The sequence below is a fragment of the Kogia breviceps genome, chromosome 5, assembly GCF_026419965.1.
Source record: "Kogia breviceps isolate mKogBre1 chromosome 5, mKogBre1 haplotype 1, whole genome shotgun sequence".
NCBI lineage: Eukaryota > Metazoa > Chordata > Mammalia > Artiodactyla > Physeteridae > Kogia > Kogia breviceps.
This window is the reverse complement of record NC_081314.1, coordinates 2629443-2656825: the sequence shown is the minus strand read 5'-3', so window position 1 is coordinate 2656825 and position 27383 is coordinate 2629443. Positions and strand designations below refer to the sequence as shown.

The 27383-nt window shown below is 38.9% G+C and overlaps 1 long non-coding RNA gene across 1 annotated transcript in view; it reads right to left on the bottom strand.

The window, feature by feature from the left end:
• Positions 1–682: 682 nt before the first annotated feature.
• LOC131757202 (uncharacterized) overlaps positions 683–27383 on the bottom strand; it is a 185701-nt gene continuing 159000 nt past the window's right edge. The window contains exons 3-4 of the long non-coding RNA XR_010840600.1: positions 9991–10119; positions 683–709 (exon numbers count right to left, since the gene is read on the bottom strand). This is a non-coding gene — a long non-coding RNA (uncharacterized lncRNA). The remainder of the gene's footprint in view (positions 710–9990; positions 10120–27383) is intronic.

Sequence of the window (27383 nt, the reverse complement as noted above, 5' to 3'; positions counted from 1 at the left end):
GGTACAAACTACTGTGTATAAAATAAAAAAGCGACAAAGTACAACACAGGAAAATATAGTCATTATTTTGTAATAACTTTAAATGGAGTTTAATCTATAAAAATATTGCATCACCGTGTTGTAAACTTGAAACTAATATAATATTGTAAATCAACTATATTTCAATAAAAACAGGTCTGATAATGCCAGAAAAAAAACAATCAAAGCCTTAAAATGGTAGTATAGCAAACTCTATTGATCTGTCATGAAGGTTAAAAGAAACCAAAAACTGGCTCACCCAATTACAGGCACCATCATGGATGTGGATGGCATATAACCATATATCTCATTACAAGTAAATTACCCCAGTCAATTCTTGGATATTCTTCCACCTAAAGATGTAGTTTGAAAAATACCAGTAGCTAAGCACTTTTGAATTTAAGAGAGAGTAAACTGACATATTAACTTTTTTTTTTTTTTTAATCCTGAAGCCAAGAAACTGAACTATTACTCGCCTAGAAAAGTGAGGCAAACACACTGAATTGAGGAAATAGTATGAAATCCAAGTACAGCCCCCCCATAAGAATGTGACTTACCAAACTAGATGGCTTGACTCCTTCGGTAGCATATTTAATGACATCTCAGAGGAGAGACCAGAGCCATGGTATTATATAGACTGCATACCACTTCAACTGAGTTCTTATGCCATCCTTGCCATTCTATCCATCTGCTGAAAATGAATAGAAAACAAAATATCTCTTAAACAGCAGCTAGAAGGGCAAAAGACACTTGGTTCAGCTACACTAGGAAGAATCATGAGTGTACTCGCATTATTTCAGAAAAAATGTCTGAATAGAACTGCTCAGTTATGAACAGTGTGAAAGAAAGTGCCACGGCAAATATGCAAACATATCACAGAAAAACAAAATATGCAGGAAAGAGGAAGAAAGCAAGCAAGAAAGGAATGTGACTTTCAAAGGAAAAGTAAGTTTTGTGAAACACAACACACTTCAAAGCACAAGAAAATTCATCACAATGATCTTACCTTAGAGAATAACGTAGTGAGAACATGAATTCAAGAACTCAAAGATAAGATGATGAGCCATAAAAATAGAGGAAAAGGGGACGTGTAGATTTAAGAAAATAAAAGAAGGCTATAAACATAATCACAGAGATAAGTAAATTAAAGAAGGCAAAGTAAAAAATAAACTTCACTAAAAATCAAAATGCTGATGTAGAAGAAAAGTTTGAGATAATTTTAATAAATGCATAGGAAAGAGGCAAAAAAAAATTTTTAAGCAATCACAGGATGGCTAACAGATATTGAAGACAAATAAAATCCTACATAGGACTATACAGCCCTCCTTAAATAAGCAGTCTGACCAAAGAAAAGCAGATGTTTCTGTAAAGAAAAGAATGCTGCTTGCCATTCCAGTTCTACAAGAATCAAGCCACAAGACACTGCAGTCACCTACATACTGACAAATGCACCCTGAGGGGAATACACAATGAAGAAAAACAGGAGGTCTCCTGTGCTTTGGATATATTGGTCCCTAGATAGTTAAGATGCATATCAAAGGAAAATGTCAATGACCCCAGATTCTTGTATCTCTCCATACTTAGAAAAGCACTAGAATCATTAACTTGAGATGTCTGTTCTTTGTGATTAGGAGTAGTCTTTTGATATTCAACTGCATGATTTTTTTTTTTCCAGCAGAAAATTCATATACATCCTGGCACCTCCCTTACTTCTTTGGAGTAGCTCCTCAGAGCTACCTGAGAGACTGTCTCCCAGGCTATAGTCCTCAGTTAGGTCCCAGAATGAAACTTACCTTGCAGCTTTTACATTGTGCATTTTTCTTTCAGTGACACAAAAATTTTTTCCCGAAATGAAGAATTCACTGAATTTTTCTCTCTACACACACATTTGCTCGTGCACACAGATACACACACACACGCACACACACACATACACACACACACTTACTTAACGGGAATGGTGTTCATCTAAACATATTGATGACTGCTACCAGATAGTCAAATTTAGAATGATTTTTAAATATTTATATCATTTTAATTTTTCTAAGGTAAACACGTTTCATCTTTATAAAAAAATTAACTGATTTACCTAAAACATTCGGTGACATAATAGACACTGTCTGTACTCCACCCATATCTGTCTAACCCTTCTGTGTGCTCCAGCTGACCCCTGACGACCATTTTCCACATTTCTGTGCCCAAGTGCCTTTTCCGCTCAACTGTGGAAGGCCACGGTAGCCCCTCTACACAGGGAAAATGATCCAGAGGTACTGAGAGATTAACACCCACTCCCAGCAGCCCCCTTGAACTTCAGCGGGATCATTGTGACCTGGGTCTCTTTACCATTTCCCAGAGACTTTCCAAGGGACGAATTCCAGTTACCCACCATAGAAATGGACTGACTAAAGTAGCCTTTCTTAGCTGCTTTCCCTTCTCCCACTATCCAGCTGCCCTGCTGGTGTCTCCTGCTCCACTCAAATAAACTATTTGCACTCACATTAATGCCTTAGGATTTTCTTCTGAAAGAACACAAACTAAAACATACATCATGTACAAAAAATAAACATTAGAATTCCAAAAGTGTGACACAATGATTCGGGTAATGAGTATAATTGTTATTTTATACTTTTTCTTCATTGTATGTTTTAATTTTTTTAATCGTAAAGAAAAATTATAAATAAAAAGTGAAGCAAAAGACACAGACTAAAAGTAAAACACTGAAGCAGACATTATCAGTGTAAACTAGCAACCAACCAATGTCTATAACTAAGTAACACTATAAATTATCAGCATATTCTGCCCCTTAAAACCATTTCCTTTGTGCAAAATTAATTTTACATGACAAATCTGGAAGGCAAGGCTACCCATCACTGTACCTAGGTCTATATCTTCTTCCCTATTTTCCTCTCTTCCCCTATCAACTGTTTTGATCCTGTTAATTTCTTGTTATTGTACTATATCTACCTCTGTGCTTATTAGTGCATTGTATATATCACTAAAAGTCTATTTTTTAAAAAAGCAACCTACAGAGAACCTTAACATATAAGAATAGTACAAATTCATGAATACTATTTATTACAGTTCAATAATTTTATAAATTATACCCAGAAACATATGGAGTTTATTCAAGGTCAATAGCTACTCAAAAGCAGTTAGAACTAAAACCAAACCAGGTCTCCTGAGTTCTTGCCTAATGATTTCCAAAAGACCACTCCATTCCAAATCTCCTTCTAAACCTATTTCCCTATCCAGATGCCCAGTAGACAGTGAGGTCAGGCAAACAGGCAGGAGGCAAAGAAAAGGTGATCAGAGGGAAAAGCAACAGATAGACCTTGAAAAGGTAAAGATCACAATGGCCTACTCAGGATTCAGCATGATTCACTGGTTCCTACTAGAAAGCGATGGGTGGGTCTGATGGACCGAATGGGAGTGTTTATGCAACGAGAAGCAAGTCTGAACTAGCTAAACTAGCACATGCATCCGTGTCTGGCCAGTTTGTCTTCTAGGTTAAGGATTAATCACAGTCTTTACTACAACTCTCTTCCTCTTTTGTCCCAGAAGTTCAAAGGCTCTGCAGTTAAGAAAAATATACCATCTACGTTTTCAGATGTTTTGAAATAAAGTTCAAAGGACAAATACTTCCTCCACAATCCTAATGTCAATCTGAGGTTGGATTCTTCAGAAGCAATTGCCCTCAAATTAAGGATGGGAAAACAAAGTCATAGCTCTCAGTGTTTCTGGAAGGACAAAGAAAGGCTAAATGTTATCTCCCTTTAATAGATTAGTGTGTGTTTTGAATAATGTACATTTATCTATTTTTTTCTTCAGAAGAAACATAGAAGCAAAAATAAAATTATTTATTACATGCCATTTAAGGTCAAACAAGGTCACAAACGTTTACATATGGACATTCACATCATAGTGGCTTTTTTTTTTTTTTCCTGTACGCGGGCCTCTCACCGCCGTGGCCTCTCCCGTTGCGGAGCACAGGCTCCGGACGCGCAGGCGCAGCGGCCACGGCTCACGGGCCCAGCCGCTCCGCGGCACGTGGGATCCTCCCGGACCGGGGCACGAACCCGCGTCCCCTGCATCGGCAGGCGGACTCGCAACCGCTGCGCCACCAGGGAAGCCCCATGGTGGCATATTAATATTCTGTTACCTGTCACAGTCTTCTCAAGCTCAACTTTGAAATCAAAGTTCTCATGTCATGCATTCATGAAGTGTGCTCACAAATTGTTGCGTTAGGTATCACACATAATACAGTGCTACAGCTTGAGCAGTTTAGAGACAAGTAAAACACTGTCGTAGCAGATAGAAGTTTATACTGTACTTGGTGAAGACTATAATTAGCATAACAAAACATAAAAATAAATGAATGCTCTTGAAAGATTAGCTTTATTTTTAAGCTCAAACCTTCAGGTCCGAGTGAGTCACATGGTCTGATTGCCCTGTGTTTCCTTCCTGTTTCTCTTGAGTTTGTTTGAATGCTTTGTTTTAAAGTTCCAGTCTTGATTGGACTGTGTTGACAGAATTAAGGAAGAAAGTAAAAAAATCTAACTTCAGACTGAGACGTTTAAAGGGAAAGGATCCCTGTTGAGGTCCCCACACTACTGGCTGTAACCCATATGAAATTCTCCGGGGAGGAAAGGTGAACGACTGCAAATCAGAGCTCAGAACTTCAGATCCATCTGTACACCCTACAGGTGAAGCTCTTCTTTCTTTACTCACCTTGAGAAATCTGGGTTTGCTTTTAATGAACCAACTCTAGATGTTTCTACTTAAAGAAAAAAAACGCTTAGTGTGACTACAGAGGAAAACATGACTACTTCTAATTGGAGAGTCAAGTGAGGAAGGCTTATCAAAGGATTCAATGTTTGAGCTCAGACTTGAAGAAGAGTTTCCACAATGAGTATGTGAGACAGTCCAGTCTGAGCCGGCAGCAGCAGCTAAGCCACAGGGGTATGCAAAAGACAATTGAGGAATCCCTCATATTCCATTAAGGCTGACTGATGTTTCTAGCCTGGATAAATTGGTGAATAAGGTGCTATTAACTAGGACTGGAGCAAAGATGATGAATTTGATTTGGGGCATTACAAGTTGGGGAAAGTCCAGTGCTGTGTTGGAGCCAGTACCACATCTTCGCCTATGTCTGCATTCAATGATGTTAAGATAGTAGCTCGAAAGAGGTCATAATGGGAGTATTTACACTATAGTAATTAGCAAATGCCTGCAAAGAATTTTTTTTGAGAGGCTTTACCAGCACATCACTGGCTGCATTAATGGTGGGACATCTCTGCGAAGTATGCCAATTAGATGAGGAGCTCAGGGACAAGTCAGGGCCAGAGAGAGGGCCTTTGAACCACCTGAAAAAAATATCTAAAGATGTAAAGAATTTTAGATATCTTGGGAGAGACTGCATTGTGAGAAGCTGAATAGAAACCAGACAGATCTTTGAGGAATATTTACTTAAAAGAGGTACAAAGAGAAAGGTCTTGTAAAGGAGAAAGAAGAGTTTGAGAAATAGAAATAAACATTAGAATAGGGAAACCTATCAGTGATTAAAGCCATCATCATCACCACCATAGCAGCTCACAATTATTGAGCTATTTATGCCAAGAAATGTACTATGTATTTTTATGTATCATCTAATTTAAATCTCAATCGTAAGAAATAACTACTATTATCTCTGACATAGGAGCAAAGTGAGGCTGACAATGTTTAAATAATCTGTGCAAAATGAAATAGTTGTCAAATGGCATAGTCAAGACTCACACTGTGTGTATCAGCCCAAACTTTGTTTTCAGAAGCCAATTTGAATGTATTTCGGAGATCATTCAATTATTACAGACCATCAAAATCTCACATAGCTTTACTTCCTGGCCATTTCTATCTTTGCTAATAAAAATCATGGTAGAAAAGTATAAAACAGAGAAGTAGCTGTATCTTTGTTTTAAGTTTGCAGTTCCAACCAAAAACAAATTAAAAACTTGGAAACAGAAGAGACTTAAATAAATGAGCTTTTAGAGTTTTCTGTGAACATTAATTATCCAGGATACATTTTCCCAATTATCACAGCTAATTAAAAATTTGGATATTATCTACTGCTTTAAAGTACTCTTTTTTATTCTTCATATGACTGGTTTTATAATAGAAACTCTCAAGTAAGTCAGCTTAACTTAGTCTTCATGAATTTTAAGTGTGAAAATTGTAAAAACTTAAAGGTTTTTAGTGAATAAATAGTTGAGGGAAGGAATTATTAGTCTTAAGTTATTTGAATGGTTAGATATAGTGCTTCTTTTGGTAGCTGAGAGGTTTCTTGAAATCTTAATTTTTTTAGAAAGTATATAAGATTTTTATTTTATTAGTATCAAAATTTAACTTCTTGCAATCTTTATTCCTGCATTTGCTGCCCATGTATTGGCCTCCAGCGGTGTATAATATGAGGCAGAGCTGCAATAATATAAGGTGAGACTTTTATAGCTCTTACCTTGTAATGGGTACTATTCTAATGGTTGTACATATATTAACTAATTTGGTACAACATCTTTGTAAGGTAAGTACTTTTATTATGCTCATTTTACAGAGGGAAAAAACAGAGGCGTAATTAGGCATGACTTGACCAAGATTCCATTGTTAATAATTAGAGGAGCAGGGATTCAGACTCAGGCAGTCTTCTTCCATATGATGTTCTCTTTACCACCATACAAGAATCCTTTGTAGGGCTTCCCTGCTGGCGCAGTGGTTGAGAGTCCGCCTGCCGATGCGGGGGACGCGGGTTCGTGCCCCAGTCCGGGAAGATCCCACGTGCCGCGGAGCGGCTGGGCCCGTGAGCCATGGCCACTGCGCCTGCACGTCCGGAGCCTGTGCTCCGCAATGGGAGAGGCCACAACGGTCACACACACACACACACACACACACACACACACACACACAAATAGTCTCATAAAATCAAGACTACTATTACAATAGCTGGCATGTAGATAGTTAAATCTGATTTTACAATATACAAATTAGGCCCAGGGCTTCCCTGGTGGCGCAGTCATTAAGAATCCGCCTGCCAATGTAAGGAACACGGGTTCAATCCCTGGTCTGGGAAGATCCCACATGCCCACGGAGCAACTAAGCTAGTGAGCTGCAACTACTGAGCCTGCGCTCTAGAACCCGTGCTCTGCAACAAGGGAAGCTACAACAATGAGAAGCCCACACACCGCAACGAAGAGTAGCCCCCGCTTGCTGCAACTAGAGAAAGCCCATGCGCAGCAACGAAGACCCAACACAGACAAAAATAAAAACAAATTAATTAATTAAAAAAAATCAGCCCCATTTCTAATGAATTTTAATTTGTAAACAGCTGAAATCATAAATCAGAGGAACTCAAAGCTGATTTATCTAATCACGTTTCAATAAAGTAGACAAAATACTGTATAAGCATTTCAAGATGTCAATTGATGCATAATTCATTTACTTATTTAAAGCTAGTAAAATAGATTATAAAAGTCCCAAAATTGCTTCTGAATTTTTTGTAGAAATCTTAGAATATATTCCCTGTAATTTGCTACATAAGCATTATTACACATGAACTCTCAACATGGAACTAAATCCACCTTGTTATCTTAATTGCTCATCTTTGCTTTTATGGCATATTCACAGCTATCTATGTGTAGTCAAGAAAGACTTTCAATTACATGTTGTGCTAATGGAAAAATACAGTTCACTTTAGAGCAATTCTGTAAGTTCTTGTTTTTGGTCTTCACTTAACTATATTGCTAGAATTAAGGTAAGAAGTGAAAAGCCCAACTTCAGATCAAAATACTAAAGGTAGAAGAATTCTAGTTTCTCCATTATTTAAATGAAAAACAGCCTTTTTCAGGCACCTGTATGTTTAATATTGTGTAGACCACATGTTGGGATGAGAGTAAAATGTGTTCACTTTTCCTTTGGATATTTGGGATTGGATAGATGCTGTCAACATTAGTCTTGTGGTAGAAGGTATGTGTTTTGAAATACAGCTGCTGAGACAATTACTCACTTTCACTTTATCTTAGCTGATCTATGGTACACAACCTGTCACACAACCATAATCACTAGAGAAAATTATCTTTTATTGAATAATTGTTGCTTGTGTAAAATATCTTACCCTTTTGTGAGTAATGACAACTGCACTTAATTGCTATAGCTAATGACTAGCTTCTCAACACCATCAAGGTTTCCTCTTCCTATTAATTATCTTCCATTTGCTGTCAAGTCCATCTTGCTTTTCTGAGCCACTGAGATTTGGGAGGTATGCATTTCAATCCTGATTCTAATAGAGGTTACTCAGTTGGCCTCTCTCGTGTTTTGCACCTGCTTCCTTCCCTTTGAGTTCAAGATATCTCAGAGGAGGATCATGCATCGACTCATTAAAAATTCTCTAACTGAAGGCGTTTCAATGGCTTTTTAGTAATTACAGCCTTGGGAAGTGTATAAATTACAAGCATTTAACCTTTTAAAACAACTAAATCACTGAACAAAATCAGCATTTATAAATTCAATAATACAGAGTGAAGTCTGGTAGAAAACTTGCCTTAGGTTCAGGAATCCACTGTGTAAAACTTCAAAATTCTGAGTTAGTACCAATCTTTTTATCTTACATTATTTTTCCCTGAAAACTTGGTTGTCAAAAGTACCTTGTCTCGGGCTTCCCTGGTGGCGCAGTGGTTGAGAGTCCGCCTGCCGACGCAGGGGACGAGGGTTCGCGCTCCTGTCCGGGAGGCTCCCACGTGCCGCGGGGCGGCTGGGCCCGTGAGCCATGGCCGCTGCGCCTGCGCGTCCGGAGCCTGTGCTCCGCAACGGGAGAGGCCGCAGCAGTGAGAGGCCCGCGTACCGCAAAAATAAAAAATAAAAAAAATGAAGCATTCAGGCTTTCCGGGTGGCGCAGTGGTTGAGAGTCCGCCTGCCGATGCAGGGGACGCGGGTTCGTGCCCCGGTCCGGGAGGATCCCATGTGCCGCGGAGCGGCTGGGCCCGTGAGCCGTGGCCGCTGCGCCTGCGCATCCGGAGCCTGTGCTCCACAACGGGAGAGGCCACAGCAGTGAGAGGCCCGCGTACCGCAAAAATTAAAAAAAAGAAGCATTCAGGCTTTCCGGGTGGCGCAGTGGTTGAGAGTCCGCCCGACGATTCAGGGGACGCGGGTTTGTGCCCCGGTCTGGGAACATCCCACGTGCCGCGGAGCGGCTGTGCCCATGCGCTGCGGCCGCTGCGCCTGCGCGTCTGGAGCCTGTGCTCCGCAAAGGGAGAGGCCGCGACTGTGAGAGGCCCGCGTACCGCAAAAAAAAAAAAAAAAAAAAAAGTACCTGTCTCAGTTTGTGACAAAGACTGAAATATCTTATGAAAGATAGAAACATCTTTACCTCTTCCTGTCTCTGCTCATGAAGCTGGACAAATACATAGAACTTCATCTTACCATCTGGGTTCTGTTTTCTCTTAAATTACATTGCTGGTTTCTTCCTTCCACTACCGATTACACTAACGAAATCTAAATGGTGTACAGGAAAATTCTTGTGAAAGAGAATCACTCCGGGGATCTTGAAATCTACTAACACCAAGGTGAAGGGAGCCCTCATGATTTTCTGTGATATTTGAAACAATAGGATTGATAGTTTATAACTCTTACCAGGCTTTTGCTTCAATGAAACATACCAACAGCTTGTATCATGTATGGAAGTCCATAGCAAAATTTAGGAGACTCCTATGTGAATTAATGATAACACTTCATAGACACTAAAGGTATTGTTGTATTAGCACAAACATCTAAGATGTTAGCAAACAATGGGACATTGATACTTTTAGGAACTTTTCTAGTGGTAGCCTATTTGGGGAATGATGTTAAACCAGCAGGGGTAAAAAAGTGCACAGTATTCCAAAGCTGTAAGGGACAAACTAGACTACTTTAGTCATGGCCCCCAATCTTGGCTTTTTACTTCAACTTTCATACCTGGTGCTCTTGACTTTGGCACCTTTTTGGACTCCACTCCTGCCACTTTGGGTATTAGCCCTCCTGCCAGTGACGACTTCCTTGATGCCCCCCCTCTGTCTCATCTTCACAGGCCAGCCGTTGATTTTTCTGTGAAAATAAGGAAAGGATTTGGAAAATTTTCCTAGTGCTTCATGGAAATTTCCAGATAAATGTCTCAAAAGATCCTTACATTCAACATGTTCAAAACTGCAGTAACTCTTTTTTTTCCTTCCAAACAAACCCCATCCCTCTCGTGATTTCTGTATTTCTGACCATGCCCCCACCGTCCTCCCAGTGACTCAAACTTCTTTTTCCCTTCCTCCTCAGAATATCAACTCATAGAGGTTCCACCTTAAATTTCTCACATCCTTTTCAGCTTTTCCATCCCAAGCTCCATAGCCTCGTGATCCATTTTCCAACCATTGGCTCTCCCTGTTTCATTAGATCTAGGCACACTTCCAGAACAGAACCAATAATATTATTTCCTTGCTGAGAAGTCCTCCATGTTTCTTGTTGCATTCCATGCACATAAATTCTCCTCGCTGGCATTCAAGATCATCCAAAATATATCTGGCACTTACTTATCATGTTCTACATACTGATGTGGACTTTATGCTCTTACCAAGCTCAACACCTTAATCTTCTTTGAACAGACCTGAACTTTGCTTTCTTGCTGCCTTTGCTGTTTTCTCGCTGCAAAAAGTGTTCTTCATAGTCCTTTCTGTCCAGAATAGCTCTCTCCAGTAGAACTTTCTGTGAGAACGGAAATGCTGTACAATTCTGTGCTAACCCATATGACAGCCAGAAGCCACATGTGGTTACGGAACACTTGGCATGTGGCTAGTGCAACTAAGGAACTGAATTCTAAATTTTATTTGACATGAATGAATTTAAATTTCAATTTTCACGTGTGCTCATGGTTACGGGATAGTACGGGTCTGGATCCTGCTTCCATCCCTCAGAATTGTCTCCATGCTACAGTGCCCGTGGCAATCATCTATATTCTGATGCCTCTACTGAGTTTCCTAGTTGGAATAATTCCTTCTTTAACCCTTACAACAATTTAGCTATACCTTTTTACAAATTGTAACACTCAGTAAGATGTTCGGTGTGCCAAAAAGTTCATTCAGGGTTTTCCATAAGATGTTACGTTAAAAACTGAACGAACTTCTTTGCCAACCCAATAGTAAGAAAAAAAAGTGATTAAAAACCCAAATTCTGCATACACACTACCATACACTAGCTGTGTAGCTTTGGGCAATTTCCCTAGCTTCTCCAACCCTCAGTTTCATCATCTGATAGTTGCTCCCTTAGCGAGTTGTTGTGAGGATTAAATAAGAAAAAAAAAAAACAGTGTAATGCTCAGCTTTGTTTTAAGTTGTCTACGTGCAAATTACTGATTGATTCCTTAGAACTGTGAATCCTTACTAGGTGCTGGATCACTTAGGATGCCACAACAAATAGGATACAGTCCCTGCCCATTCCTGAACTCACAGACTGCTGTGGGAATGTTTCATATCTTATCTTTCCTTCTGGATTTTGACCCATGAGGAGCAGAAATTGTATTTCTTTATCTTTATGGTCTGATAAGATCCTTGCACAACATCTGGTACACGGGAGACTATCAGTAAATATTTAATCAATGAATTTATCTATTCTCCCTTTCTCCTCCCCTCCCGCTCTCCCTTCCCCACCTCCCTTTTTTAAAAAATAAATTGATTTTGTTTGCTTTTTTTTCCTGGTATTCTGGTAGCTTATTTTACTCAATCTTTTATTATAGTTACTTGTGTGCACACTTTATTCATCCACCCCCTCTCCCTCAAACACTAAGTAATCAATATACATTTGAGGACAGCATCTATCTTGTTGTTTTTCCTCCCCCATGCTTACTTTGGGATATTTCTCTATGAAGTCAGATATCCCCTGGAGGGTTGCAAATAAAACAAATACATTTTTAGTCTTCTTTAAAACGAATGTTCTGAACATTGCTAACACGTGGCATATCATTGTAAATTCCTGTGGATCACAGTACTTCCACATTAGAGCTACAACTTCATGTCTGTAAGACTTGAGAAGAGAGCCTATTTCATGTGCCTTTTATTTAGTTTTTCTATGTAAAAACTACTCTCTGCTGTACACCCATTATAAAACTTACTTGTTGAAAGATTTTTGGTGAAATGTAGTTCTTTGCCTAGCCATGGCTTTTTTTCCTTCTAAACTTTATTTTACAATTATAATTCCTATTATTTGAATGCACAGATCACATTTGTATTGCCCACGCTGCAGTTAATCATTTTACTCTTTAAAATATCAAGTGATTCTACATCATGAAACTCTGTTAAAGATTTTTTTCTTCTAATTTATGATGAAAAATTATTCCTGGTTTTCCATCTCGGGAGAGTAAATAAATTGTGAAACATGACAACTACCAAATAGCTTGTAACTGATGAAACCTCTTTAAATATAAAGAGTAAATGGGATTAACCAAAGGTTTTCAGGAGTGAAAGTTATGTTTATAAAAATGAAAATTAAAAGTCATGTTTCTTATGCATAGGTCAGCAAAACAGAAGTACTGCAAGGCTATTAATATGATTGAAGTTATGGATAAGAATTACTGGATGAGTTCAATGTCCTTTCTAATACTTTCTGATAATTAGAAGCATATGAAAAATACAGTTAAACATCAAACAAGAATTTTAGTTTGAGATCTGGGCAATATTTAAATTCTTAAAATTATTTATCATTGTTAATTAAGTTTTAACCTGGGTAGAATGTAATAAACTTCGATGTAAATCATCAGTGCTTTTGTAAAATCCAATCAGTGGTGCATGGACCTGTCTCACTGAGGTTTTGCACTTTTCATAAATGTTCTTCACATAAGATAATTGTACGTGGGGAAAGTCCTATCAATCCATCAGGAGGCCATTTGAAAGCAAAGCAAATCGCTATTAAAATGCAAGACACTTTTGTCATATTGCTGTAATACATATGATTTATGTTGTGTCATAAATTTCTCAAGTTTATATTTATACTACTCTTCAACAGATTAGAAGGTTTCAGTCTTGTCAACTAGGTAACCTTCCAGAATCTGTTAGAATCTCTATTACCCCTAAAGCCTTAGTTGTATAATAGCACAAAATTAATAAAAATTTGTAACTGACTGATTGGATAAAAACTGATAGAGATTTCTGTTTCTCAGCTGCTTTTATAATTTTCTAATATGAAAATGTCTTAAAGGGTATATTTTCACTTAGGGAATGTTGAAAGAGAAATTATTTCTTTAATAGGGGAAATTAGAAATATATAAAAGATATCTTAAAATATCACATTGACAAGTAGCAGAGGAGTAATTTAAAAGGAAATGGGTGTAATTGCATCAAATATATCTAACTCAAAAACCTCAATCTGTTCAAATCAGTTTTTACATTAAACTAGAACCTTATCTATTTATTGAATTGATTTCTTGTTGAATAATATTGAGTGTCCTTTTTTAGTAACGTAAATAAGGAATGACTTTAAGAAGTCAGGGTTACCAAAATAATGAAATTTGATTTCCTTAAAATCTCGGATGCATCCATTTCTGCATACTTTTCTAAGCTTATTTTCCTAAAGAGATTTAAAATCATCCCAAAGGCTTATTAAGCTTTAATGCTGAAACAGCTTATCCACTGTTGTTCTCCCCTTTTACAGAAGATAAAACAGAGACCCAAACACACAAAGCAACCTGGTCAAAATATAGACCATGTGTATCACTCCACTTCCTTCCAACTTTTAGAGGGTTTTGTTACAAGCGTTTTAACCACTCAACTGCTCATGGCGCTAAGATTCTGAATAATCTCTTTTTTTATTTCCTCTGTTTTCCATCTCTCATGAGCTTAGCCTCTGAATATACTTGCCTATTACTCTTGAATTTTTTTTCCTGAGTAACGTTATTTTCATCTTTGACAAGTACTAATATTTTTCACAATATATTTTTTTAAATTCACTGCTTTGTCTCCAAGTTTACAGACAAAACCGTATCCGTTTGCTACTGCCACTATATGCTGCCTAAGAAACCATCCCGAAACTCAGTGACCTACAGCAACAAGCATGTATTTCTTGTTCACACATCTTCAAGTTGCTGGACTTTGGCTGATCTGGACTGTGTGGGCTGCGTTTGGTGCCAACGGTAGAATAGGTCCAGATCTACTCTATGGGTCTCTCATTCCTCTCGGGCTGGCTACCCAAGCATGTGATTTTCATAGCAAAAGTCAAAAGACTACATCCAAACTCACGAGCACATTTCAAACCTCTGCTAGTTTCATCTCACTAACACCCCATCAGCCAAAACAAGTCATATAGCCAAACCCATCATCAAGAGTACAGGGAAGGGCTTCCCTGGTGGCGCAGTGGTTGGGAGTCCGCCTGCCGATAAGGGGGACGCGGGTTCGTGCCCCGGTCCGGGAGGATCCCACGTGCCGCGGAGGGGCTGGGCCCGTGAGCCATGGCCGCTGAGCCTGCGCGTCCGGAGCCTGTGCTCCGCCACGGGAGAGGCCACAACAGTGAGAGGCCCGCATATCAAAAAAAAAAAAAAAAAAAAGAGTACAGGGAAGATATTCCTCCCAAAGAAGTGGGGGCATTAGGCAGTGAATGAACATTTGCTGAACAATCACTTAATTTTCCACACGAGTTCTGGAACTTCTCAAAACTTTACTGACACAGCATTCTCTTCATCAGATATATTCAAATGATTTTCAGCGAATACCTGTTGGACATAAATAAGTACTTGTGTGCCAGTACTATTCAATCCCTTGTTTCTGGAACTCTCCTTTCTGTGAAGATTTTGTGATCGAAGAACTCAATAACAATCTCTTTGTATTTCCTTCTAGATGGATTGGATATACAGAATTGGGTGAAAAATAATGAACACTGGAACCAATTGAAATTCACTGTCAGGGAGAATTTTACAAGCAGGGTTTAAATTAGCCATTAGGAAAAACAGGAATGAATGTTGCACACTCCTCCCCAGAGTAGAGATTTTAAGTGTGAAAGAGGGATGGCCTTGCCCAGGCAAGCTGGTAGGCTGGATCAGCAGTTTGCAAGCCCGGGAAGCACTGTCAATATCCTTTGTGAACAGATGCCTGCCTATCTCGCACCATACTATGCCTTGTGATTTTTCTCCAGTTATTTCAAATGCATGTGTAATTAGGTACCCATTCTATAATTGCTGAATATTTAGGTTCAGATTTTCACTATAATAAATCATGATGTGATGAACATCTTTGCATATATATTGTCTGTATCACAGATTGCTTTTTAGGCTAGCTCAGGGAAAGGATTATTGGATGCCAGGATGTAATGTTTTATAAGGCATTTGACAAATTGCTGGGGAGGCTCTTTATGCAAGGTTTTTTTGTTGTTTTGACTTGGTTTTTTACACTGTAGAAAGGGAATGTAACCTATATAAATTATCTTTTCCTATATGGCCTACTATAGATTTGTTGACCTATTTCTATATTTAACTGACACTGATGCTTATCATTAGTCTTTTATAGCTTACTTTCTCATAAAGTCTTACATTTTAGTCATCTTTCACTTGGCTACACATATTTTCAACTAATTTTCTTTGCAGTAGTACAAGTGAGTGAAATGTTTTTCGAATCTTTGCATATTTGAAAATCTCTCCTGGTACCCCACACAAACGAGAACTGTGCTACGTACAGCCTCTTCCTTCATGATGATGTCGACGCTGCTCCATTCCTTTTGCCTTCTTTTTTTTTATTTTTTTGCGGTACGCGGGCCTCTCGCTGCTGTGGCCTCTCCCTTCGCGGAGCACAGGCTCCAGACGCGCATGCGCAGCGGCCACGGCTCACAGGCCCAGCCGCTCCGCGGCACGTGGGATCCTCCCGGACCGGGGCACGAACCCGCGTCCCCCGCATCGGCAGGCGGACTCTCAACCTCTGCGCCAGCAGGGAAGCCCAAATCAGTAGTTTTTAATTGTCTTGTGTACATGACCTTTCCACAGAAATTTCCAAAATGTTTTGAAAAAATAATTCAGAGAAACAATTGGTTTTTTAATAAAATCAGTTGAATTCGAACAACCAATTTTATTTGCTAAAATTTATTTCAAAGGATCCATCTAAATACTTAATTTTCAAACTGCTTTCAATATAGCGCTATTGGCAAAAGGAATCTAGCAACTACTCTTAACTCAACAGCATGTATACTCACTAATTACTCAAAAAAACCCCACAAACATGTCTCTTCAGTTACCACCAACCCAGTAATTACTTAAGCAATCTACTAACACATAAAACATGGAAGAATTTCAAAAATGCTATTCTGAGAAAAGGAAGCCAGGCTAACTAAATAAGAATCTTTGGGCGTGGTACCCAAAGCTGAGGATGTAAAGGTGTTTTTTTCCGATGAAATAAGCAAATTCCAGATGGTAAAAAAGAGAGAGTGACAAGGTCTGTGGTGAAAGGGCAGAGGAACATGCAGAGTATTGTGATAATTAGAATATTAGTTGTGTTGAGAGTTTGGGCATGAACAGAGTCTCTGAATTCCATTTTCTCACAGATACCTCTGGTGGATTCCCAAGGAAGGTATATACAGATACAAAACAAACAAACAAAAGATTAAAATGACATAATTTATAACTAATTTAGGTTTCAGTCTTAAAGCTTATATGGAACCCTTAGTGTTAGTAAAATACTATGGATAAATGAGCCATAATGGTTAATGTTTGACCCAGACTGAAAGCAAACCAAGGTCATCACCTGACTCTCCCTCCCTCAGTCCACACTCTCATCTCTTAAACAAAGATCACAAACTGGGAGGCTCTGGGCCAAATTTAGTCTGTGTTTTTACCCACAGGTCATTGTTTAGATCTGAATTAATTCCCAGTATCAGGAGGTTTTACATAATGAAGAAAGGAAAAATGGAAAGACGGAAGTTCAAATATAGTAGCAATTGGCTATGTTGAGTAGAAGCTAGGGCGGCCAATTCATGCCCGTTGCTTAGGACTTCTCCAGTTTTAGTACTGAGAATCCCACATCTTGCAAAGCCCCTCAGTCTATAGAGCCTGTTGGAAACCCTAGAAGCAGCCACTCTTTTTAGGTCGATGCAATGTGCTTTGGGGTCATCCAGAGTCACTACCAGAGCAGCAGTCATTTATCTGGTTGGTTCCTGTAAGTCTGAGTTGTCTAGAATTTGGTTCATCAAAGGCTCAGGAACAGCTGATTTAATCCTCCCAGTTCCTGGCAGTACCTCCCAATAGGGAAATGACTGACCTACTTAAGGAATCTTAGGGGAGAACAGAAAGAGAAGTAAACTATGTAGATGAATGCTAATAGAAGATCAATGTCTACAGTCTATACCACACCACAAAGTGTGTCAATTTCTAGCCCATCCATTCATTATGCGCTAAGGCTTAAGCACAATGATGGCTTACCTTGGCTTTCTGTGGGCAGACCTTGCAGGGAGTAAGCCTCAGGTTCCCTACTGTGGCTAGAATCAACCTCCATATAACAGGACTGGCTGAGTTTGAGGGCAGTGAGAAAGAAAGAAATGAGAAATATAGATGCGATTAATTGGGCCAAGTTTTTTCTTTGGAACCCGGACCTAAAGAATCAGCTTGGAAGCAGAGGACACTGGCAGTCACGGGCCACGTCTGGGTGCCGGGGCTGCCATAGTCTGAAGTTCAGCGTGTGGCCCTCGTGAAGCTCTCATTGCACAGTACTCTAAGACCTGCCCAGAGAGATGCCAGCCTTAGTTTATGAGCCAAAAGAAAACAAAATGAGGTAGTATGTTAGGGTTCCAGAATCCTCCAGCCTCAGACAGTCTGAGAGATTCGTAAAAGCTGTTACGATCTGTGTCTTGACTGATAAGTGATTGCCCCCTCCACCCCATTCAATTCTACTTTTTGAAATATAAATACTGTATAATAATCTGTTATATAACAAATGTAAAATATCCTGTACCATTTAGATGTAAAAATCTGGGCTGCTTTTAAATGCATTCAAGGTGACTATATTTCAATTCAACACGGTCCCTCAATGTTAAGAAATATGTGGTATTTTAAAGCTACCCTCAGAACTTTCTCTTAAGTACAAGTGTGGGTGCTGCCTCTGAAAAACAAATCTTGTTAATTGTGTAAGTAATAATTCAGATTAAACAACAACTGTTTTAGGTACAGTTCAAGAGGCCAAGGGGTATGGTAATGAAATAACAATGCACAAATGCTGGTGTGGCTGAGTAATTACTGTGATACATCCTCCTGCTTCCTTAATTGATTGATCTCAAGAGGGAAGGCTTGACTCTGTTTATTACCCATAGCTCTTCCAGCTGTCAGGGAGGCTTCCTGGTCGCTTCCAGGATACCTGCCACTTTGGTACCAATGCTATGGCACTAGACTCCAGTTTTCTACCTGGAGAGAAATTGCGATGTCATAGTCTCTATGGGCTCGACCAAGGCTAAATGGGCCAATTACTCCATCAAGGGAACAAATGAGAGAGTGATTCAGGAAAACACAATAGATAGTAAAATTCATTCCATTAACAGGACTATTTTTCTTAAAGCAGATTAGAACCTATCAAGTGGCAGGTAATCTGTCAATACCCGTTGAATTAATATTTACTGAATATATTATTTGGCCTTTGGTCAAGTTAAGCTTCTGGAACCAATAATGATCTTAATAATTAAACTAATTCGCAGGGTGAACAAGCCAAAGTTGGCAGGGCTATCTTACTGGAACAATTATTTTTCTGCTTTTTGGCATAACAACAAACCTAATCACTTAAATCTATTATTCTTATAAGAAATCCAAAGCAAATGCCCTTGTCTTTAATATTAATCTGTCAGTTTAATACCTAGAAATAGTTGTGCTCTTTTCAATTTTTTTCTCATTTTTTATTATGTCAATATTGTTAATGAGCAATTAAGACTTTGTAGAAGAGCATCAAAATGACACTAATTAACTACTAGAGTCAATACAGAATGGAGTAGATTAGACTCGACAGAAATCATCTTTTCTAACAGCTTTATTAAGGTATAATTTATATACAAAGAACTACACCTATTTAATGTGTACAATTTGATGAGTTTGAACATATGCAAAGACCCATGATACCATCACCACAATCAAGGTAATGGACATATCCAACACCTCCCAAACTTTTCTTGTGTTCTTGTGTTCCTTTGGCTTTGTGCGTGTGTATGCGTGTGTGGGTGGGTTAAGAACACTTGACATGAGATCTACCCTCTTAACAAGTTTTGAAGTGCGTGATACCGTATTGTTAACTGTAGGACTACGTGGTACAGCAGATCTCTAAAACTTACTCATCTAGCATAGCTGAAACTTTACACCCATTGACCAGAAATTGCTTTCAGAAAGAGAATGCCAGAAGGTTAAGCCAAGAATAGCACCGAGAAAATCAAGGATTTATCAACTAGAATAAAAATTACTCAATCAGTGGTATTAAAATATATGTGCCCACTCCATATCCTGTACTCACTGGCAGCAAGAAGACTTTCACTCACACTGGTGGCCCCTGCAGGCCCAGTGTCTCCAGGCCCTCCACCCAGATGCAGAAGACAGCTCAGGGCCAGCATCTCTCGATCTGCTATCCGATACAAAGAACTCCCTGGACCTGACAACTCCCAGCCCTCCAACCGGCAGCAGAAGACAAGACAGGCATCTCCTCACCCTCTACTCACTGGCACAAGACAAAGAAGCCCAGTGCTTCCTTGCCCCTCCATCTAGCAGCAGCAGAAGATCTAGATAGGCTCTCCAGAGAGAGCTACCCAGAACCCACAATTTCAGACAGCTCCTGGCCCCTCCACTCAGTGACAGAAGGCATCCCAGATGGGTACTTCTCTTTCTCAGTGCACTGCGTAGACTAAGTTGAAAGCCCACCAGCACCAAGTGGCTGGAGGACAGACCAGGAGAAATGCTATCTCTGAGGCCAAAACTGAAAGAAACTGGATATTGCAACTCTCTGAAAAAAGAGTTTAAAGCAGCCATGAAGAAATTACAAGAAATTACCAACTCCCTGGAAACAAGTGAAAAATAGAAGAGTTCAGCAAAGAAATAGAATTTATTTTCAAAACTGGAAATTATAAAACTAAAAGAGTTATATATTTTTTGGTTATAATAACCAAAATTTAAACAAAATCTCACTGGATAGGCTCAAGAGTAGACTAGAGATGACAACAGAAATAATCCATGAACTTAAACACAAATCAATAAAACATTCAATCCGAACAACAGAGAGCAAATAGATTGAAATAAACACATACACACACACACACACACACACACACACACACACACACACACACACACACACACACAGACAGACTTAGAGAGCTGTGGAACAACAACAAAAGATCTAACATTTGTATTATCAGAGCCCCAAGAGGGAGGGGAAAGAATGTGGGGCTGGAAAAGTAATTGAAGAAACAATAACTGAAAATTTCCTAAATTTGACAAACGACATGAACATACAGATTCAAGAAGCTGAGTAAACCCTAGATGGGATAAAATAAGAATTCCATGCCAAGACGTGATAATTAAACTTCTGAAAACTAAAGACAAAGAAAAAAAGTCATACTCACTTTAAACATAACAACGTAAGTAGATTGAAAGTAGAATAGAAAAGATGTACCATGCCAGCGTTAATAGAGAAACTATATTAACATCAAACAGTAGATGTCAGAGCAAAGAAAATTACATGGGAAAAAGAAGGATGTTACATGATGATAAAAGGCTCAATCCACAAAGAAAACATAGCACTAAATAACAAGAGCTTCAAAATACATAAAAATAAGCTGTTAGAACTGAAAGGAGAAATAGTCAAATCCACAATTACAGTTAGGGACTTCAACACCCCACTCTTGGCTAGTGATAGAAGAGTTAGGTAGAAAATTAGCAAAGATTAGGAAGACTTGAACAACACCATCAACCAATAGGACCCAACTGGCTTTTCTACCTATTTCACTCCAAAACAGCACAATACACATTCTCTTCAGGTGCCCATGGAACATTCATTAACATGGAACATATCTTGGGTCATAGACCAAACCTAAGCCAATTTAAAAGAAATGAAATCATAAAAAGTATGCTCTCTGATAATAATGAAATCAAACTAGAAATCAATAACAGGAAAAAAAATTTCCTAACACTTGGAAATTAAACAACATGCTTCTGAACAATCCATGAATTGAAAAAGAAGTCTCAAAGGCAACTTAAAAATACATAGAACTGAATGAAAATGAGTACCAAAATTTGTGGAACGCAGCTAAATCAGTGTTGAAAGGGATATTGATAGTGTTAAATCCTTATATTAGAAAACAGAAAAACTATCCAGGTAAAACAAGTATCTAGTCTCTTTGGCAGTTATGCTTCTAATGATAAATTCATTTGTCTTTCTCCCATCAGTCTCCCATTTTACGGTTTCTAAGTTCTACTTAAAGGCATTATATCATGAGCGGTTGTCACGGTGTAGTAGCTCTTTAGCCAGCCTCCTATCATAGTCATTTCCAGTTTTCTCTACAGTCATCACACTATCCTGAAAATTATTATACATATAACTTGAATCAGGAATTTTCTGGATAAATTCTTAGATATGAAATGTTGTTTCCTTCTTATTTCAACAAATGCTATGAAATTCCATAGTCAAAAACCTTATTAATTATCCACCTGTGTTATTCTTGAGTTTAATAACTTAAAAGTTACCATTATCATGACAGTAATAAACTTTCATTCTGTCTTAGAGTATAGGTGCCAAGTAACAGAAAGTGTTTTTTAGGCATAACCTGAAGTTCAGATAAAAATAATGTGATACTTTCCAAAGATGTAAAGCCTATGAACTTTCACAACACACGATCAGCTGTTATCTACAATGGCCTCTGGAGATTTTAAGAGATTTAAGAGATATTCTAGATAAATCAACCATAACATCTTGAGACATACATTATAGGGGTAGCAGAAGAAAACAGAAGGTAGTGAGAACATGCTTTTCAATTGCTCTAACATTTGCAAAATTTCCCTAACATCAAAGCATTTTTTTTTTACTTCAGTAAGGAAACTGGATATTCAAAGCCATTAGATGAACTATATTTAAGCATGGAGTCTTCATATAACTTAATAAAAAGTGGATTTTCTCCATAAATAATTCAGAAAATTGCCTTATCTTCTTACTGTGAAGGTTTTCTTAAATGCTCTATTATCTTTTTCTTTAAAAATGAATTTTCCATATCTAAGTTCTGACATTCATTCACCTTGTAGAAGAGAGGGCTTTATTGTTGGAAATAAGACCTTCTTCTGGAATTTGTTTTTCTAAAAAGCAGTCATATCTTCTGACTAAGAACTAGAGGATTGAGAAAGGCTGACAACATATTACTGAAACTGAAAAGTTTTAAAGATTGTAACATATAATTTAAAAGCATCAGTCAGTAATAAACAGCAACTAAAAAAAGCCCAATATTGTAAATTCAAATAGGTGTTAATAAAATCCATCATAACAAATAAAATATAAAAAGTAATTTTTTGCATAATCAATAGATTTTAGGACCCAGCTGGCAAGCATTTTAAGAAGCATTCAACTAGATAGTATTTCAATATAAGTAAATAAACTGAACAAACACTTATAGACTATTCCAGCTCAAATTCACAAACATTTACTACATATCAAGCACCATGCTAAAAACTTTATGTGTTTTATAACATTTCATTCTCACAATAACCCTAGAGTGTAGGGTCTATTATTAGGGAGGAAGAAGCTCATAGTCAGAGAGTTTAAGTAACATGCTCAGGATCACATTATTACTATTCAATCAAATCCAGGCAGGCCTTTTCCAGCGTTTAAGCTGGCTCCTTCTCTCGTAGAGCTAATACTCTTGATCTGTAAAATAACCTGCAATTTTATTGAGTGTTCATCAGCCCTTTACTGTGTTATTATGTCTCGCTCTAATGGATAATAATTAAGGGGTTACAAAAGGCTTTTTCAAGGACAGATTAAAGAGATTTTCTAATTTGAGGAAGAGAAAAATGGTAATAGAACTGGAAACCAATAAAACAGTATTACCAGAATGTTGCACTATTTCCAATAAGAACTAAAGAAAGTAGAGTTAATCTGCAGCTTGTGGTTTACTTTTAAAGTGAAAGAAGGAAAATCTTAGTTATCAAATTTTTTCTCACACTAGTCTTAGAAAGTGACTTATCGTTTATATACCTCAGTGAGACAGGACCCAAGTCTCCCAACTCCTGGCCAGGGCCATCTACATTTTATCACACTACAATTTAGAGTCATATTACATGATTTCTTAAGATCCCTACCTTATGCTCAAATTGTACAACCTGTGATTTGCATAAACATGCAGAGATACAGAGTCTCCACCAGCTTTAACAAGGGGGAAGGAAATAATTTCTCCCTCTCTCTCTCTCTCTCTCTCTCTCTCTCTCACACACACACACACACACACACACACACGTGTGCACAGCTGTTTAGAGTATGGCATCAGGCTGCTCTTCTATTCCCTTCATCGGGAAATAGCAGAGGGACCTTGGGTGGCCCTGACAGTTCTCTAAGAGGCGTGCCCAAGAGCTGAACACAGCTGCCACACACAGTGATTCAGCAATTTACCAGTAGAAAATATGACAGCGCGAAGAAGGAGAATTTTTCATCCTGGATTCGGGTGAGGAACATTGCTCATTGTGCACAAATAAAGAAATATCTACAGTTATTAATTTGCTCTTTATTCCAAAGCTGCTAGTGTGTGTACCTGGCTGATTTCAGACAAAAAACAAACCCTATTTGCTTTAATCGAGCGTTTAGAATGTAGAAACTGATTTTATAAGTTCATACCAAAAAGAAAACAAAATTTAAATTAAGTGGTGATTACAGAAATGTACCTAATATTATATGGCTAAAGACATGAGAGATTTTTTTTTCTTGGAGAGGAGACGTGTTCTCTTTCACTCTAATAGACATGTGGGAGACCGATTGATAACTTTGTTAATCCTATTTTAGAGAAGAGGAAGAGAAGGCAACAGACCACTGAAGCAAGGCTCCTCAAGCCATGTTGCAGGAGACAACACACGCACAGCACTGCCTCCTGAAATCACACGGTGCCTCTCCAGGCAACACCATTTCATTAAAAGGAAATATCGGCCCTTCCTCAAATCATCAAGTTAAAAAAGCATACCTTAATGAGAGCTCTCTCAAGCTTTCTATTAAATGAGTCAATGTGGGTGTGACGTAGCTCCACAAAGAAATGAAGGGTAATGGCCTTTAAAAAACACCTTTTTCCAAGAAAACTTTGGCCTTCTAGGAGACAACTGTTTGTGACTCCTTGGGTCTGTGGCTTGCTTAAAAGAAAAAAAAAAAGTGCAACTCTCCAAGAGAAAACTGGAAATCAGCAGTGGAGAGAGAAAAAGAAGGACTTTCAAAGCTTGACTCGAAATTCCTTTCTGAGACATGAGCACTTTAGCTCTAGAACAATGTTTCCAGAAACTCAATCTATCAATTGGGAATTTGGTCTACTCTTATTTTACGGCCTATCTGCCAAAAAAAAAAAAAAAAAAAGTCATATATGGCATGTTTTGACTTGGCTCTAAGCTTTCTAAAAGCTTTTCTTTCTTTTTCAGCTGAAACTCTGAAACTTACCTGCTACCCTTCTGGCCCAAAGCCAGTTCATTACTAAATCTACACTGGGCTGTGTTTCTCTGTATTCCAGCCAGACTCCTATTTCAGGCTTTGGCACAAATGACAGAGTGCTGATAGTGAAGCCACGAAATGTTCAGATGAGCTCATTTGGGAAGGGGCAGGGGGGGAGAAAGTATGGAATTTCTTGGTTAAAGCCTGTAAAAGGCTAAATAAGCTGAGAACACTCAATTGCTGAAGAACCAACAGGCAGATTCCCTTGGTGCCACTATGATGGCAAGGCACTGTCTTCACAGTTGCTAGGACAACTTCATGATCAAAGGACTTAGAAGATCCACTTTCTATCTCCTGGGAGATAGGCAGTTTGGGAATCTGCTTTACTATTCCCTCATTTCTTTCTTTCTCCATCCATTCCCTTACTAACTAATTCAACCAGCCAATTTAGAGCAATTTTATTTTGAAGAGTATACAACAGTGCTTCTAAAAATTTAATGAAAGTTCAAATTACTTGGGAATCTTGTTAAAATGGAGTCTTTGATTCAGGAGTCTGGGGTGGGCTCAAAATTCTGCATTTCTCCTAGGCTCCCAGGTGATACCTATGCTGCTCCTGCAAGGGTAGGAAAGAAATACAGTTGACTCTTGAACAGCAAAGGGTTTGGGGGGTCCCAATCCTCTGCATAGTCAAAAATCTGTACATCACTTATACTCGGCCCTTTGTAGATGAGCTGCCTCCGAATCTGCGATTCTCCAGATTCAACCAATCACGGGTCGTGTAGTGCTGCAGTACTCACTATCACGTATAAGTGGACCCATGCAGTTCAAAGCCGTTTTGTTTAAGGGTCAACAGTACACCCAGTTTACTTCCCTTTCCCCTATGCCAGTGGTTCTCAAACTTGTTAGAAAAAATGCAAATTCTCAGGCCCAACCCAGACCTGTTAAACCTTGGGATTTGGATTCAGCAACCCTTACATTTCCACGCCCCCAAGGTTATTCTGTTGTACGCTCAAGTTTCAGCACCACTGAGTCTAGACCATTGTTCTTCAAGGCAGGCTGTGCCTTAGAATCACTTGGGGGGGGCTTGCAGGTTAAATTGTTTCCCACAAAAAAGAAATGTTGAAGTCATAACCCCAGATACCCGTGAATGTGACCTTATTTGGAAATAGTCTTTGCGGATGGACTCAGGTTAAGATGAGGTCAGACCTGATACGGTTGGGTCCCAAATCCCATGACCAGTGTTCTTATAAGAAGAACCAGATTTGGAGACACAGACACAGGAGAGAAGGCTATGCAATGAACGAGGCAGAAATTGGAGTGAGACCGCTATAAGCCAGGGAATGCCAATGACTGCCTGCAACAAGCAGAAGTTAGGAGAGAAGCATGCAACAGATTCTTCCCTGGAGCCTTCAGAGGAAGCGTGGCCCTGCCAACACCTTGATTTCACACTTCTAACCTCCAGAACCCTGAGAGAATAAATTTCTGTTGTCTTAAGTCACCACATTTGTAGTACTCTGTTACTGCCAGCCCCAGGAAACTCATTACAGAGCTTTGGAAAACAAACAAACAAAAATAACCGAAGCCTATTCCCTTATCATATAAATCAGAACCTCTGCGGATGGGAACATCTGAATGAAGGTTTCTAAAATCTCCCTCAAGGGATTCCATGTGCTCAGGATTGAAATCCACAGCTCTAGACATTTCTAGACATAAGTAGATTGTTTATACTTAATTTTGCAATAAATAAAAAACACTACAAGCAGTTGAATATCAGTATAAGGTCATCGGTAAGTTTTTTAAGTATCAAAATGAGTTCTGTAGATAAGAAGTATACTAAGACAACAGTTCTCAGAGTTTGGTTAGGGAAACACTCAGAATCACCTGCGGTCTATTAATCAGGTGGGTTCTGGGCCCCATCTCAGACTTAATGACCAGACTCTCCTGGGCTAGGGCCTGAGTAGCACGAGTTCTCAAGCTCCCTTGAGATGATCCCTATGTACAGTGAAGTTTGAAAGGCGTCTCTATAGAGGTGATTGAGCAGGCTTGAGCCACTTGGGACGACCTCCTTAGAGATGAAGAGATTGGAGGAACGTAGTAAGGGGGCACGAGTGAATAATGTCATCAGAAGGAACTGTTGAGAAACTTAGCCGCTGGAGCAAAGAAGGGCCTTTCTGGAAGCTGATGGACATCAGGTAGGGCTGGTGAGGGAATGCAGAACTTTGGAATACAGGTGATAAAATATGGCTGAAGGAACACCATCGGCATCCCCTGGGAGTTGAGCTGAAATGCAGATTCGTGGGCTCACCACAGTGCTATTGAATCAGAGACTGCATTTTAACAAGATCTCCAGATAATATGGACATACAGTAAATTTTGAGAAGCACTGTCCCGGTGGCAGTAAGAAACCTGTCAGACGTTTATGAGCCAGGAAGTGATATGATAAAATTATGCATGAGTAGGCTTAACTTAGTGGGGATGTTTAGGGTAAACTGGGAGGCTTGCAGAGCTTTCCCATAAAAATCTGTGCAATGATGGAATTGTTCTACATCTGCACTGTTTAATATATTAGCCACATGTGGCCATTGAGCCAGTGAAATGTGGCTGGTGAGATAGAGAAACTGAACTTTTTATTTTTTATAATTTTAATTACTTTACATTTAAATCACCACATGTGGTAGCGGCTATTGTATTGGACAATACAGGCCTGGAGGCTGCAGATATGCAGACTAGTTA